A 15,622-nucleotide genomic window follows, 5' to 3' on the forward strand; every position below is an offset into this window, starting at 1 on the left:
GCACTGAAACAGAAACGGACGCACATTCAAGAACTGCACGCAGACCAACATCGGAAGAAGAGAGTGCCGACTGGACATCAAAGACGCCAACGGTTGGCAAGGTGTCTCATCACTAGGAACGCAGCGTGACGTCACGAGCTCTGACGTCACGAGCAGACTACTCCGAGGCTCCCTGACGTCATGAGAGACGCCAGCGCCATCTCCCGAATCAGGACTGACGTCACTAGCAGCAACTTCCACGCCGGTCTGAACTCAAAAAGCGTCCTAGTATAAACGCTTGGAAGCCAGTAGGCCTGCGCAGTGTTGGGCGGGGGGGGGAGAGAGGGGAGGGATGATTTTCGACGGGCTTTAACCCGCGAATCACCTTTTTGACCGCAACGGTTAATTTGAGCCCCAAAACCACACAAGCAAGCCAATTTGACTGAAACTTAATCATTTTCATCACTTTAAACACACCTTATTCTCAATATAAGAAGAAGTATATTTGAAATGGAAAATAACATTCAACTGGTATGGTGAGACCACCCATTCGTCTCAAACGGAACTATAACCGCGAGCTGATTGGTTAAATACAGGTGCGGGACCTACAGGCCGGCCCCCTGGCTGCCATTTCCATTTCGCAAAATTCGATGGCCACCACATAAGGTAGCCTACATTTTCATTTTAACAATCGTACAAGGGAAGAAGAAACAAAATGATTGGGACATGAAGAGAAAAAGTCTACAACACGCGGTATTCCGAGGCGGTCACCCATCCACGTACTAACCACGCTCGACGTTGCTTGGCTTCGGTGATCGGACGAGAACCGGTGTTTTCAACGTGATATGGTCGTAGACATTAGAGGCGGCGATGCGTAGGTTACTTATAATATCACTGCGCCTACTATAATGCGTCATATTTTGTGGTCAGAGGCATTATGTATGCCTACGTCACAGCTTCGTCGCATTACAGATGTGGTTGGGGCGCCCATTACACGACGGAGTCTACGCGTAGACATACAGTTCACGCAGGCTCGCACTGAAACAGAAACGGACGCACATTCAAGAACTGCACGCAGACCAACATCGGAAGAAGAGAGTGCCGACTGGACATCAAAGACGCCAACGGTTGGCAAGGTGTCTCATCACTAGGAACGCAGCGTGACGTCACGAGCTCTGACGTCACGAGCAGACTACTCCGAGGCTCCCTGACGTCATGAGAGACGCCAGCGCCATCTCCCGAATCAGGACTGACGTCACTAGCAGCAACTTCCACGCCGGTCTGAACTCAAAAAGCGTCCTAGTATAAACGCTTGGAAGCCAGTAGGCCTGCGCAGTGTTGGGCGGGGGGGGGGGGGGGAGAGAGGGGAGGGATGATTTTCGACGGGCTTTAACCCGCGAATCACCTTTTTGACCGCAACGGTTAATTTGAGCCCCAAAACCACACAAGCAAGCCAATTTGACTGAAACTTAATCATTTTCATCACTTTAAACACACCTTATTCTCAATATAAGAAGAAGTATATTTGAAATGGAAAATAACATTCAACTGGTATGGTGAGACCACCCATTCGTCTCAAACGGAACTATAACCGCGAGCTGATTGGTTAAATACAGGTGCGGGACCTACAGGCCGGCCCCCTGGCTGCCATTTCCATTTCGCAAAATTCGATGGCCACCACATAAGGTAGCCTACATTTTCATTTTAACAATCGTACAAGGGAAGAAGAAACAAAATGATTGGGACATGAAGAGAAAAAGTCTACAACACGCGGTATTCCGAGGCGGTCACCCATCCACGTACTAACCACGCTCGACGTTGCTTGGCTTCGGTGATCGGACGAGAACCGGTGTTTTCAACGTGATATGGTCGTAGACATTAGAGGCGGCGATGCGTAGGTTACTTATAATATCACTGCGCCTACTATAATGCGTCATATTTTGTGGTCAGAGGCATTATGTATGCCTACGTCACAGCTTCGTCGCATTACAGATGTGGTTGGGGCGCCCATTACACGACGGAGTCTACGCGTAGACATACAGTTCACGCAGGCTCGCACTGAAACAGAAACGGACGCACATTCAAGAACTGCACGCAGACCAACATCGGAAGAAGAGAGTGCCGACTGGACATCAAAGACGCCAACGGTTGGCAAGGTGTCTCATCACTAGGAACGCAGCGTGACGTCACGAGCTCTGACGTCACGAGCAGACTACTCCGAGGCTCCCTGACGTCATGAGAGACGCCAGCGCCATCTCCCGAATCAGGACTGACGTCACTAGCAGCAACTTCCACGCCGGTCTGAACTCAAAAAGCGTCCTAGTATAAACGCTTGGAAGCCAGTAGGCCTGCGCAGTGTTGGGCGGGGGGGGGGGAGAGAGGGGAGGGATGATTTTCGACGGGCTTTAACCCGCGAATCACCTTTTTGACCGCAACGGTTAATTTGAGCCCCAAAACCACACAAGCAAGCCAATTTGACTGAAACTTAATCATTTTCATCACTTTAAACACACCTTATTCTCAATATAAGAAGAAGTATATTTGAAATGGAAAATAACATTCAACTGGTATGGTGAGACCACCCATTCGTCTCAAACGGAACTATAACCGCGAGCTGATTGGTTAAATACAGGTGCGGGACCTACAGGCCGGCCCCCTGGCTGCCATTTCCATTTCGCAAAATTTGATGGCCACCACATAAGGTAGCCTACATTTTCATTTTAACAATCGTACAAGGGAAGAAGAAACAAAATGATTGGGACATGAAGAGAAAAAGTCTACAACACGCGGTATTCCGAGGCGGTCACCCATCCACGTACTAACCACGCTCGACGTTGCTTGGCTTCGGTGATCGGACGAGAACCGGTGTTTTCAACGTGATATGGTCGTAGACATTAGAGGCGGCGATGCGTAGGTTACTTATAATATCACTGCGCCTACTATAATGCGTCATATTTTGTGGTCAGAGGCATTATGTATGCCTACGTCACAGCTTCGTCGCATTACAGATGTGGTTGGGGCGCCCATTACACGACGGAGTCTACGCGTAGACATACAGTTCACGCAGGCTCGCACTGAAACAGAAACGGACGCACATTCAAGAACTGCACGCAGACCAACATCGGAAGAAGAGAGTGCCGACTGGACATCAAAGACGCCAACGGTTGGCAAGGTGTCTCATCACTAGGAACGCAGCGTGACGTCACGAGCTCTGACGTCACGAGCAGACTACTCCGAGGCTCCCTGACGTCATGAGAGACGCCAGCGCCATCTCCCGAATCAGGACTGACGTCACTAGCAGCAACTTCCACGCCGGTCTGAACTCAAAAAGCGTCCTAGTATAAACGCTTGGAAGCCAGTAGGCCTGCGCAGTGTTGGGCGGGGGGGGGGGGGGAGAGAGGGGAGGGATGATTTTCGACGGGCTTTAACCCGCGAATCACCTTTTTGACCGCAACGGTTAATTTGAGCCCCAAAACCACACAAGCAAGCCAATTTGACTGAAACTTAATCATTTTCATCACTTTAAACACACCTTATTCTCAATATAAGAAGAAGTATATTTGAAATGGAAAATAACATTCAACTGGTATGGTGAGACCACCCATTCGTCTCAAACGGAACTATAACCGCGAGCTGATTGGTTAAATACAGGTGCGGGACCTACAGGCCGGCCCCCTGGCTGCCATTTCCATTTCGCAAAATTCGATGGCCACCACATAAGGTAGCCTACATTTTCATTTTAACAATCGTACAAGGGAAGAAGAAACAAAATGATTGGGACATGAAGAGAAAAAGTCTACAACACGCGGTATTCCGAGGCAGTCACCCATCCACGTACTAACCACGCTCGACGTTGCTTGGCTTCGGTGATCGGACGAGAACCGGTGTTTTCAACGTGATATGGTCGTAGACATTAGAGGCGGCGATGCGTAGGTTACTTATAATATCACTGCGCCTACTATAATGCGTCATATTTTGTGGTCAGAGGCATTATGTATGCCTACGTCACAGCTTCGTCGCATTACAGATGTGGTTGGGGCGCCCATTACACGACGGAGTCTACGCGTAGACATACAGTTCACGCAGGCTCGCACTGAAACAGAAACGGACGCACATTCAAGAACTGCACGCAGACCAACATCGGAAGAAGAGAGTGCCGACTGGACATCAAAGACGCCAACGGTTGGCAAGGTGTCTCATCACTAGGAACGCAGCGTGACGTCACGAGCAGACTACTCCGAGGCTCCCTGACGTCATGAGAGAAGCCAGCGCCATCTCCCGAATCAGGACTGACGTCACTAGCAGCAACTTCCACGCCGGTCTGAACTCAAAAAGCGTCCTAGTATAAACGCTTGGAAGCCAGTAGGCCTGCGCAGTGTTGGGCGGGGGGGGGAGAGAGGGGAGGGATGATTTTCGACGGGCTTTAACCCGCGAATCACCTTTTTGACCGCAACGGTTAATTTGAGCCCCAAAACCACACAAGCAAGCCAATTTGACTGAAACTTAATCATTTTCATCACTTTAAACACACCTTATTCTCAATATAAGAAGAAGTATATTTGAAATGGAAAATAACATTCAACTGGTATGGTGAGACCACCCATTCGTCTCAAACGGAACTATAACCGCGAGCTGATTGGTTAAATACAGGTGCGGGACCTACAGGCCGGCCCCCTGGCTGCCATTTCCATTTCGCAAAATTCGATGGCCACCACATAAGGTAGCCTACATTTTCATTTTAACAATCGTACAAGGGAAGAAGAAACAAAATGATTGGGACATGAAGAGAAAAAGTCTACAACACGCGGTATTCCGAGGCGGTCACCCATCCACGTACTAACCACGCTCGACGTTGCTTGGCTTCGGTGATCGGACGAGAACCGGTGTTTTCAACGTGATATGGTCGTAGACATTAGAGGCGGCGATGCGTAGGTTACTTATAATATCACTGCGCCTACTATAATGCGTCATATTTTGTGGTCAGAGGCATTATGTATGCCTACGTCACAGCTTCGTCGCATTACAGATGTGGTTGGGGCGCCCATTACACGACGGAGTCTACGCGTAGACATACAGTTCACGCAGGCTCGCACTGAAACAGAAACGGACGCACATTCAAGAACTGCACGCAGACCAACATCGGAAGAAGAGAGTGCCGACTGGACATCAAAGACGCCAACGGTTGGCAAGGTGTCTCATCACTAGGAACGCAGCGTGACGTCACGAGCTCTGACGTCACGAGCAGACTACTCCGAGGCTCCCTGACGTCATGAGAGACGCCAGCGCCATCTCCCGAATCAGGACTGACGTCACTAGCAGCAACTTCCACGCCGGTCTGAACTCAAAAAGCGTCCTAGTATAAACGCTTGGAAGCCAGTAGGCCTGCGCAGTGTTGGGCGGGGGGGGGGGGGAGAGAGGGGAGGGATGATTTTCGACGGGCTTTAACCCGCGAATCACCTTTTTGACCGCAACGGTTAATTTGAGCCCCAAAACCACACAAGCAAGCCAATTTGACTGAAACTTAATCATTTTCATCACTTTAAACACACCTTATTCTCAATATAAGAAGAAGTATATTTGAAATGGAAAATAACATTCAACTGGTATGGTGAGACCACCCATTCGTCTCAAACGGAACTATAACCGCGAGCTGATTGGTTAAATACAGGTGCGGGACCTACAGGCCGGCCCCCTGGCTGCCATTTCCATTTCGCAAAATTCGATGGCCACCACATAAGGTAGCCTACATTTTCATTTTAACAATCGTACAAGGGAAGAAGAAACAAAATGATTGGGACATGAAGAGAAAAAGTCTACAACACGCGGTATTCCGAGGCGGTCACCCATCCACGTACTAACCACGCTCGACGTTGCTTGGCTTCGGTGATCGGACGAGAACCGGTGTTTTCAACGTGATATGGTCGTAGACATTAGAGGCGGCGATGCGTAGGTTACTTATAATATCACTGCGCCTACTATAATGCGTCATATTTTGTGGTCAGAGGCATTATGTATGCCTACGTCACAGCTTCGTCGCATTACAGATGTGGTTGGGGCGCCCATTACACGACGGAGTCTACGCGTAGACATACAGTTCACGCAGGCTCGCACTGAAACAGAAACGGACGCACATTCAAGAACTGCACGCAGACCAACATCGGAAGAAGAGAGTGCCGACTGGACATCAAAGACGCCAACGGTTGGCAAGGTGTCTCATCACTAGGAACGCAGCGTGACGTCACGAGCTCTGACGTCACGAGCAGACTACTCCGAGGCTCCCTGACGTCATGAGAGACGCCAGCGCCATCTCCCGAATCAGGACTGACGTCACTAGCAGCAACTTCCACGCCGGTCTGAACTCAAAAAGCGTCCTAGTATAAACGCTTGGAAGCCAGTAGGCCTGCGCAGTGTTGGGCGGGGGGGGGGGGGGAGGGGGGAGGGATGATTTTCGACGGGCTTTAACCCGCGAATCACCTTTTTGACCGCAACGGTTAATTTGAGCCCCAAAACCACACAAGCAAGCCAATTTGACTGAAACTTAATCATTTTCATCACTCTAAACACACCTTATTCTCAATATAAGAAGAAGTATATTTGAAATGGAAAATAACATTCAACTGGTATGGTGAGACCACCCATTCGTCTCAAACGGAACTATAACCGCGAGCTGATTGGTTAAATACAGGTGCGGGACCTACAGGCCGGCCCCCTGGCTGCCATTTCCATTTCGCAAAATTCGATGGCCACCACATAAGGTAGCCTACATTTTCATTTTAACAATCGTACAAGGGAAGAAGAAACAAAATGATTGGGACATGAAGAGAAAAAGTCTACAACACGCGGTATTCCGAGGCGGTCACCCATCCACGTACTAACCACGCTCGACGTTGCTTGGCTTCGGTGATCGGACGAGAACCGGTGTTTTCAACGTGATATGGTCGTAGACATTAGAGGCGGCGATGCGTAGGTTACTTATAATATCACTGCGCCTACTGTAATGCGTCATATTTTGTGGTCAGAGGCATTATGTATGCCTACGTCACAGCTTCGTCGCATTACAGATGTGGTTGGGGCGCCCATTACACGACGGAGTCTACGCGTAGACATACAGTTCACGCAGGCTCGCACTGAAACAGAAACGGACGCACATTCAAGAACTGCACGCAGACCAACATCGGAAGAAGAGAGTGCCGACTGGACATCAAAGACGCCAACGGTTGGCAAGGTGTCTCATCACTAGGAACGCAGCGTGACGTCACGAGCTCTGACGTCACGAGCAGACTACTCCGAGGCTCCCTGACGTCATGAGAGACGCCAGCGCCATCTCCCGAATCAGGACTGACGTCACTAGCAGCAACTTCCACGCCGGTCTGAACTCAAAAAGCGTCCTAGTATAAACGCTTGGAAGCCAGTAGGCCTGCGCAGTGTTGGGCGGGGGGGGGGGGGGAGAGGGGAGGGATGATTTTCGACGGGCTTTAACCCGCGAATCACCTTTTTGACCGCAACGGTTAATTTGAGCCCCAAAACCACACAAGCAAGCCAATTTGACTGAAACTTAATCATTTTCATCACTTTAAACACACCTTATTCTCAATATAAGAAGAAGTATATTTGAAATGGAAAATAACATTCAACTGGTATGGTGAGACCACCCATTCGTCTCAAACGGAACTATAACCGCGAGCTGATTGGTTAAAAACAGGTGCGGGACCTACAGGCCGGCCCCCTGGCTGCCATTTCCATTTCGCAAAATTCGATGGCCACCACATAAGGTAGCCTACATTTTCATTTTAACAATCGTACAAGGGAAGAAGAAACAAAATGATTGGGACATGAAGAGAAAAAGTCTACAACACGCGGTATTCCGAGACGGTCACCCATCCACGTACTAACCACGCTCGACGTTGCTTGGCTTCGGTGATCGGACGAGAACCGGTGTTTTCAACGTGATATGGTCGTAGACATTAGAGGCGGCGATGCGTAGGTTACTTATAATATCACTGCGCCTACTATAATGCGTCATATTTTGTGGTCAGAGGCATTATGTATGCCTACGTCACAGCTTCGTCGCATTACAGATGTGGTTGGGGCGCCCATTACACGACGGAGTCTACGCGTAGACATACAGTTCACGCAGGCTCGCACTGAAACAGAAACGGACGCACATTCAAGAACTGCACGCAGACCAACATCGGAAGAAGAGAGTGCCGACTGGACATCAAAGACGCCAACGGTTGGCAAGGTGTCTCATCACTAGGAACGCAGCGTGACGTCACGAGCTCTGACGTCACGAGCAGACTACTCCGAGGCTCCCTGACGTCATGAGAGACGCCAGCGCCATCTCCCGAATCAGGACTGACGTCACTAGCAGCAACTTCCACGCCGGTCTGAACTCAAAAAGCGTCCTAGTATAAACGCTTGGAAGCCAGTAGGCCTGCGCAGTGTTGGGCGGGGGGGGGGGGAGAGAGGGGAGGGATGATTTTCGACGGGCTTTAACCCGCGAATCACCTTTTTGACCGCAACGGTTAATTTGAGCCCCAAAACCACACAAGCAAGCCAATTTGACTGAAACTTAATCATTTTCATCACTTTAAACACACCTTATTCTCAATATAAGAAGAAGTATATTTGAAATGGAAAATAACATTCAACTGGTATGGTGAGACCACCCATTCGTCTCAAACGGAACTATAACCGCGAGCTGATTGGTTAAATACAGGTGCGGGACCTACAGGCCGGCCCCCTGGCTGCCATTTCCATTTCGCAAAATTCGATGGCCACCACATAAGGTAGCCTACATTTTCATTTTAACAATCGTACAAGGGAAGAAGAAACAAAATGATTGGGACATGAAGAGAAAAAGTCTACAACACGCGGTATTCCGAGGCGGTCACCCATCCACGTACTAACCACGCTCGACGTTGCTTGGCTTCGGTGATCGGACGAGAACCGGTGTTTTCAACGTGATATGGTCGTAGACATTAGAGGCGGCGATGCGTAGGTTACTTATAATATCACTGCACCTACTATAATGCGTCATATTTTGTGGTCAGAGGCATTATGTATGCCTACGTCACAGCTTCGTCGCATTACAGATGTGGTTGGGGCGCCCATTACACGACGGAGTCTACGCGTAGACATACAGTTCACGCAGGCTCGCACTGAAACAGAAACGGACGCACATTCAAGAACTGCACGCAGACCAACATCGGAAGAAGAGAGTGCCGACTGGACATCAAAGACGCCAACGGTTGGCAAGGTGTCTCATCACTAGGAACGCAGCGTGACGTCACGAGCTCTGACGTCACGAGCAGACTACTCCGAGGCTCCCTGACGTCATGAGAGACGCCAGCGCCATCTCCCGAATCAGGACTGACGTCACTAGCAGCAACTTCCACGCCGGTCTGAACTCAAAAAGCGTCCTAGTATAAACGCTTGGAAGCCAGTAGGCCTGCGCAGTGTTGGGCGGGGGGGGGGGGGAGAGAGGGGAGGGATGATTTTCGACGGGCTTTAACCCGCGAATCACCTTTTTGACCGCAACGGTTAATTTGAGCCCCAAAACCACACAAGCAAGCCAATTTGACTGAAACTTAATCATTTTCATCACTTTAAACACACCTTATTCTCAATATAAGAAGAAGTATATTTGAAATGGAAAATAACATTCAACTGGTATGGTGAGACCACCCATTCGTCTCAAACGGAACTATAACCGCGAGCTGATTGGTTAAATACAGGTGCGGGACCTACAGGCCGGCCCCCTGGCTGCCATTTCCATTTCGCAAAATTCGATGGCCACCACATAAGGTAGCCTACATTTTCATTTTAACAATCGTACAAGGGAAGAAGAAACAAAATGATTGGGACATGAAGAGAAAAAGTCTACAACACGCGGTATTCCGAGGCGGTCACCCATCCACGTACTAACCACGCTCGACGTTGCTTGGCTTCGGTGATCGGACGAGAACCGGTGTTTTCAACGTGATATGGTCGTAGACATTAGAGGCGGCGATGCGTAGGTTACTTATAATATCACTGCGCCTACTATAATGCGTCATATTTTGTGGTCAGAGGCATTATGTATGCCTACGTCACAGCTTCGTCGCATTACAGATGTGGTTGGGGCGCCCATTACACGACGGAGTCTACGCGTAGACATACAGTTCACGCAGGCTCGCACTGAAACAGAAACGGACGCACATTCAAGAACTGCACGCAGACCAACATCGGAAGAAGAGAGTGCCGACTGGACATCAAAGACGCCAACGGTTGGCAAGGTGTCTCATCACTAGGAACGCAGCGTGACGTCACGAGCTCTGACGTCACGAGCAGACTACTACGAGGCTCCCTGACGTCATGAGAGACGCCAGCGCCATCTCCCGAATCAGGACTGACGTCACTAGCAGCAACTTCCACGCCGGTCTGAACTCAAAAAGCGTCCTAGTATAAACGCTTGGAAGCCAGTAGGCCTGCGCAGTGTTGGGCGGGGGGGGGGGGAGAGAGGGGAGGGATGATTTTCGACGGGCTTTAACCCGCGAATCACCTTTTTGACCGCAACGGTTAATTTGAGCCCCAAAACCACACAAGCAAGCCAATTTGACTGAAACTTAATCATTTTCATCACTTTAAACACACCTTATTCTCAATATAAGAAGAAGTATATTTGAAATGGAAAATAACATTCAACTGGTATGGTGAGACCACCCATTCGTCTCAAACGGAACTATAACCGCGAGCTGATTGGTTAAATACAGGTGCGGGACCTACAGGCCGGCCCCCTGGCTGCCATTTCCATTTCGCAAAATTCGATGGCCACCACATAAGGTAGCCTACATTTTCATTTTAACAATCGTACAAGGGAAGAAGAAACAAAATGATTGGGACATGAAGAGAAAAAGTCTACAACACGCGGTATTCCGAGGCGGTCACCCATCCACGTACTAACCACGCTCGACGTTGCTTGGCTTCGGTGATCGGACGAGAACCGGTGTTTTCAACGTGATATGGTCGTAGACATTAGAGGCGGCGATGCGTAGGTTACTTATAATATCACTGCGCCTACTATAATGCGTCATATTTTGTGGTCAGAGGCATTATGTATGCCTACGTCACAGCTTCGTCGCATTACAGATGTGGTTGGGGCGCCCATTACACGACGGAGTCTACGCGTAGACATACAGTTCACGCAGGCTCGCACTGAAACAGAAACGGACGCACATTCAAGAACTGCACGCAGACCAACATCGGAAGAAGAGAGTGCCGACTGGACATCAAAGACGCCAACGGTTGGCAAGGTGTCTCATCACTAGGAACGCAGCGTGACGTCACGAGCTCTGACGTCACGAGCAGACTACTCCGAGGCTCCCTGACGTCATGAGAGACGCCAGCGCCATCTCCCGAATCAGGACTGACGTCACTAGCAGCAACTTCCACGCCGGTCTGAACTCAAAAAGCGTCCTAGTATAAACGCTTGGAAGCCAGTAGGCCTGCGCAGTGTTGGGCGGGGGGGGGGGGAGAGAGGGGAGGGATGATTTTCGACGGGCTTTAACCCGCGAATCACCTTTTTGACCGCAACGGTTAATTTGAGCCCCAAAACCACACAAGCAAGCCAATTTGACTGAAACTTAATCATTTTCATCACTTTAAACACACCTTATTCTCAATATAAGAAGAAGTATATTTGAAATGGAAAATAACATTCAACTGGTATGGTGAGACCACCCATTCGTCTCAAACGGAACTATAACCGCGAGCTGATTGGTTAAATACAGGTGCGGGACCTACAGGCCGGCCCCCTGGCTGCCATTTCCATTTCGCAAAATTCGATGGCCACCACATAAGGTAGCCTACATTTTCATTTTAACAATCGTACAAGGGAAGAAGAAACAAAATGATTGGGACATGAAGAGAAAAAGTCTACAACACGCGGTATTCCGAGGCGGTCACCCATCCACGTACTAACCACGCTCGACGTTGCTTGGCTTCGGTGATCGGACGAGAACCGGTGTTTTCAACGTGATATGGTCGTAGACATTAGAGGCGGCGATGCGTAGGTTACTTATAATATCACTGCGCCTACTATAATGCGTCATATTTTGTGGTCAGAGGCATTATGTATGCCTACGTCACAGCTTCGTCGCATTACAGATGTGGTTGGGGCGCCCATTACACGACGGAGTCTACGCGTAGACATACAGTTCACGCAGGCTCGCACTGAAACAGAAACGGACGCACATTCAAGAACTGCACGCAGACCAACATCGGAAGAAGAGAGTGCCGACTGGACATCAAAGACGCCAACGGTTGGCAAGGTGTCTCATCACTAGGAACGCAGCGTGACGTCACGAGCTCTGACGTCACGAGCAGACTACTCCGAGGCTCCCTGACGTCATGAGAGACGCCAGCGCCATCTCCCGAATCAGGACTGACGTCACTAGCAGCAACTTCCACGCCGGTCTGAACTCAAAAAGCGTCCTAGTATAAACGCTTGGAAGCCAGTAGGCCTGCGCAGTGTTGGGCGGGGGGGGGAGAGAGGGGAGGGATGATTTTCGACGGGCTTTAACCCGCGAATCACCTTTTTGACCGCAACGGTTAATTTGAGCCCCAAAACCACACAAGCAAGCCAATTTGACTGAAACTTAATCATTTTCATCACTTTAAACACACCTTATTCTCAATATAAGAAGAAGTATATTTGAAATGGAAAATAACATTCAACTGGTATGGTGAGACCACCCATTCGTCTCAAACGGAACTATAACCGCGAGCTGATTGGTTAAATACAGGTGCGGGACCTACAGGCCGGCCCCCTGGCTGCCATTTCCATTTCGCAAAATTCGATGGCCACCACATAAGGTAGCCTACATTTTCATTTTAACAATCGTACAAGGGAAGAAGAAACAAAATGATTGGGACATGAAGAGAAAAAGTCTACAACACGCGGTATTCCGAGGCGGTCACCCATCCACGTACTAACCACGCTCGACGTTGCTTGGCTTCGGTGATCGGACGAGAACCGGTGTTTTCAACGTGATATGGTCGTAGACATTAGAGGCGGCGATGCGTAGGTTACTTATAATATCACTGCGCCTACTATAATGCGTCATATTTTGTGGTCAGAGGCATTATGTATGCCTACGTCACAGCTTCGTCGCATTACAGATGTGGTTGGGGCGCCCATTACACGACGGAGTCTACGCGTAGACATACAGTTCACGCAGGCTCGCACTGAAACAGAAACGGACGCACATTCAAGAACTGCACGCAGACCAACATCGGAAGAAGAGAGTGCCGACTGGACATCAAAGACGCCAACGGTTGGCAAGGTGTCTCATCACTACGAACGCAGCGTGACGTCACGAGCTCTGACGTCACGAGCAGACTACTCCGAGGCTCCCTGACGTCATGAGAGACGCCAGCGCCATCTCCCGAATCAGGACTGACGTCACTAGCAGCAACTTCCACGCCGGTCTGAACTCAAAAAGCGTCCTAGTATAAACGCTTGGAAGCCAGTAGGCCTGCGCAGTGTTGGGCGGGGGGGGGAGAGAGGGGAGGGATGATTTTCGACGGGCTTTAACCCGCGAATCACCTTTTTGACCGCAACGGTTAATTTGAGCCCCAAAACCACACAAGCAAGCCAATTTGACTAAAACTTAATCATTTTCATCACTTTAAACACACCTTATTCTCAATATAAGAAGAAGTATATTTGAAATGGAAAATAACATTCAACTGGTATGGTGAGACCACCCATTCGTCTCAAACGGAACTATAACCGCGAGCTGATTGGTTAAATACAGGTGCGGGACCTACAGGCCGGCCCCCTGGCTGCCATTTCCATTTCGCAAAATTCGATGGCCACCACATAAGGTAGCCTACATTTTCATTTTAACAATCGTACAAGGGAAGAAGAAACAAAATGATTGGGACATGAAGAGAAAAAGTCTACAACACGCGGTATTCCGAGGCGGTCACCCATCCACGTACTAACCACGCTCGACGTTGCTTGGCTTCGGTGATCGGACGAGAACCGGTGTTTTCAACGTGATATGGTCGTAGACATTAGAGGCGGCGATGCGTAGGTTACTTATAATATCACTGCGCCTACTATAATGCGTCATATTTTGTGGTCAGAGGCATTATGTATGCCTACGTCACAGCTTCGTCGCATTACAGATGTGGTTGGGGCGCCCATTACACGACGGAGTCTACGCGTAGACATACAGTTCACGCAGGCTCGCACTGAAACAGAAACGGACGCACATTCAAGAACTGCACGCAGACCAACATCGGAAGAAGAGAGTGCCGACTGGACATCAAAGACGCCAACGGTTGGCAAGGTGTCTCATCACTAGGAACGCAGCGTGACGTCACGAGCTCTGACGTCACGAGCAGACTACTCCGAGGCTCCCTGACGTCATGAGAGACGCCAGCGCCATCTCCCGAATCAGGACTGACGTCACTAGCAGCAACTTCCACGCCGGTCTGAACTCAAAAAGCGTCCTAGTATAAACGCTTGGAAGCCAGTAGGCCTGCGCAGTGTTGGGCGGGGGGGGGGGAGAGAGGGGAGGGATGATTTTCGACGGGCTTTAACCCGCGAATCACCTTTTTGACCGCAACGGTTAATTTGAGCCCCAAAACCACACAAGCAAGCCAATTTGACTGAAACTTAATCATTTTCATCACTTTAAACACACCTTATTCTCAATATAAGAAGAAGTATATTTGAAATGGAAAATAACATTCAACTGGTATGGTGAGACCACCCATTCGTCTCAAACGGAACTATAACCGCGAGCTGATTGGTTAAATACAGGTGCGGGACCTACAGGCCGGCCCCCTGGCTGCCATTTCCATTTCGCAAAATTCGATGGCCACCACATAAGGTAGCCTACATTTTCATTTTAACAATCGTACAAGGGAAGAAGAAACAAAATGATTGGGACATGAAGAGAAAAAGTCTACAACACGCGGTATTCCGAGGCGGTCACCCATCCACGTACTAACCACGCTCGACGTTGCTTGGCTTCGGTGATCGGACGAGAACCGGTGTTTTCAACGTGATATGGTCGTAGACATTAGAGGCGGCGATGCGTAGGTTACTTATAATATCACTGCGCCTACTATAATGCGTCATATTTTGTGGTCAGAGGCATTATGTATGCCTACGTCACAGCTTCGTCGCATTACAGATGTGGTTGGGGCGCCCATTACACGACGGAGTCTACGCGTAGACATACAGTTCACGCAGGCTCGCACTGAAACAGAAACGGACGCACATTCAAGAACTGCACGCAGACCAACATCGGAAGAAGAGAGTGCCGACTGGACATCAAAGACGCCAACGGTTGGCAAGGTGTCTCATCACTAGGAACGCAGCGTGACGTCACGAGCTCTGACGTCACGAGCAGACTACTCCGAGGCTCCCTGACGTCATGAGAGACGCCAGCGCCATCTCCCGAATCAGGACTGACGTCACTAGCAGCAACTTCCACGCCGGTCTGAACTCAAAAAGCGTCCTAGTATAAACGCTTGGAAGCCAGTAGGCCTGCGCAGTGTTGGGCGGGGGGGGGGGGGGGAGAGAGGGGAGGGATGATTTTCGACGGGCTTTAACCCGCGAATCACCTTTTTGACCGCAACGGTT

The 15,622-nt window shown here is 49.7% G+C and overlaps 15 non-coding genes across 15 annotated transcripts; all 15 read right to left on the reverse strand.

The window, feature by feature from the left end:
* Positions 1-717: 717 nt before the first annotated feature.
* Positions 718-836, reverse strand: LOC135490198 (5S ribosomal RNA). Its single transcript, XR_010447410.1, has one exon. It is a non-coding gene; the product is annotated as a 5S ribosomal RNA (ribosomal RNA).
* A 901-nt stretch (positions 837-1,737) lies between these two features.
* LOC135490199 (5S ribosomal RNA) lies at positions 1,738-1,856 on the reverse strand. The gene has a single exon (XR_010447411.1). It is a non-coding gene; the product is annotated as a 5S ribosomal RNA (ribosomal RNA).
* An 897-nt stretch (positions 1,857-2,753) lies between these two features.
* Positions 2,754-2,872, reverse strand: LOC135490200 (5S ribosomal RNA). Its single transcript, XR_010447412.1, has one exon. It is a non-coding gene; the product is annotated as a 5S ribosomal RNA (ribosomal RNA).
* A 900-nt stretch (positions 2,873-3,772) lies between these two features.
* Positions 3,773-3,891, reverse strand: LOC135490441 (5S ribosomal RNA). The gene has a single exon (XR_010447643.1). It is a non-coding gene; the product is annotated as a 5S ribosomal RNA (ribosomal RNA).
* Positions 3,892-4,771: 880 nt separating this feature from the next.
* On the reverse strand, positions 4,772-4,890 carry LOC135490202 (5S ribosomal RNA). Its single transcript, XR_010447414.1, has one exon. It is a non-coding gene; the product is annotated as a 5S ribosomal RNA (ribosomal RNA).
* Positions 4,891-5,789: 899 nt separating this feature from the next.
* Positions 5,790-5,908, reverse strand: LOC135490204 (5S ribosomal RNA). Its single transcript, XR_010447415.1, has one exon. It is a non-coding gene; the product is annotated as a 5S ribosomal RNA (ribosomal RNA).
* Positions 5,909-6,806: 898 nt separating this feature from the next.
* On the reverse strand, positions 6,807-6,925 carry LOC135490205 (5S ribosomal RNA). The gene has a single exon (XR_010447416.1). It is a non-coding gene; the product is annotated as a 5S ribosomal RNA (ribosomal RNA).
* An 898-nt stretch (positions 6,926-7,823) lies between these two features.
* On the reverse strand, positions 7,824-7,942 carry LOC135490420 (5S ribosomal RNA). Its single transcript, XR_010447623.1, has one exon. It is a non-coding gene; the product is annotated as a 5S ribosomal RNA (ribosomal RNA).
* An 898-nt stretch (positions 7,943-8,840) lies between these two features.
* LOC135490206 (5S ribosomal RNA) lies at positions 8,841-8,959 on the reverse strand. Its single transcript, XR_010447417.1, has one exon. It is a non-coding gene; the product is annotated as a 5S ribosomal RNA (ribosomal RNA).
* An 899-nt stretch (positions 8,960-9,858) lies between these two features.
* Positions 9,859-9,977, reverse strand: LOC135490207 (5S ribosomal RNA). Its single transcript, XR_010447418.1, has one exon. It is a non-coding gene; the product is annotated as a 5S ribosomal RNA (ribosomal RNA).
* An 898-nt stretch (positions 9,978-10,875) lies between these two features.
* On the reverse strand, positions 10,876-10,994 carry LOC135490208 (5S ribosomal RNA). The gene has a single exon (XR_010447420.1). It is a non-coding gene; the product is annotated as a 5S ribosomal RNA (ribosomal RNA).
* Positions 10,995-11,892: 898 nt separating this feature from the next.
* Positions 11,893-12,011, reverse strand: LOC135490209 (5S ribosomal RNA). The gene has a single exon (XR_010447421.1). It is a non-coding gene; the product is annotated as a 5S ribosomal RNA (ribosomal RNA).
* Positions 12,012-12,906: 895 nt separating this feature from the next.
* On the reverse strand, positions 12,907-13,025 carry LOC135490210 (5S ribosomal RNA). The gene has a single exon (XR_010447422.1). It is a non-coding gene; the product is annotated as a 5S ribosomal RNA (ribosomal RNA).
* Positions 13,026-13,920: 895 nt separating this feature from the next.
* On the reverse strand, positions 13,921-14,039 carry LOC135490211 (5S ribosomal RNA). Its single transcript, XR_010447423.1, has one exon. It is a non-coding gene; the product is annotated as a 5S ribosomal RNA (ribosomal RNA).
* Positions 14,040-14,936: 897 nt separating this feature from the next.
* LOC135490212 (5S ribosomal RNA) lies at positions 14,937-15,055 on the reverse strand. Its single transcript, XR_010447424.1, has one exon. It is a non-coding gene; the product is annotated as a 5S ribosomal RNA (ribosomal RNA).
* Positions 15,056-15,622: the final 567 nt, after the last annotated feature.

Source organism: Lineus longissimus, chromosome 6 (assembly GCF_910592395.1).
Source record: "Lineus longissimus chromosome 6, tnLinLong1.2, whole genome shotgun sequence".
Lineage (NCBI taxonomy): Eukaryota > Metazoa > Nemertea > Pilidiophora > Heteronemertea > Lineidae > Lineus > Lineus longissimus.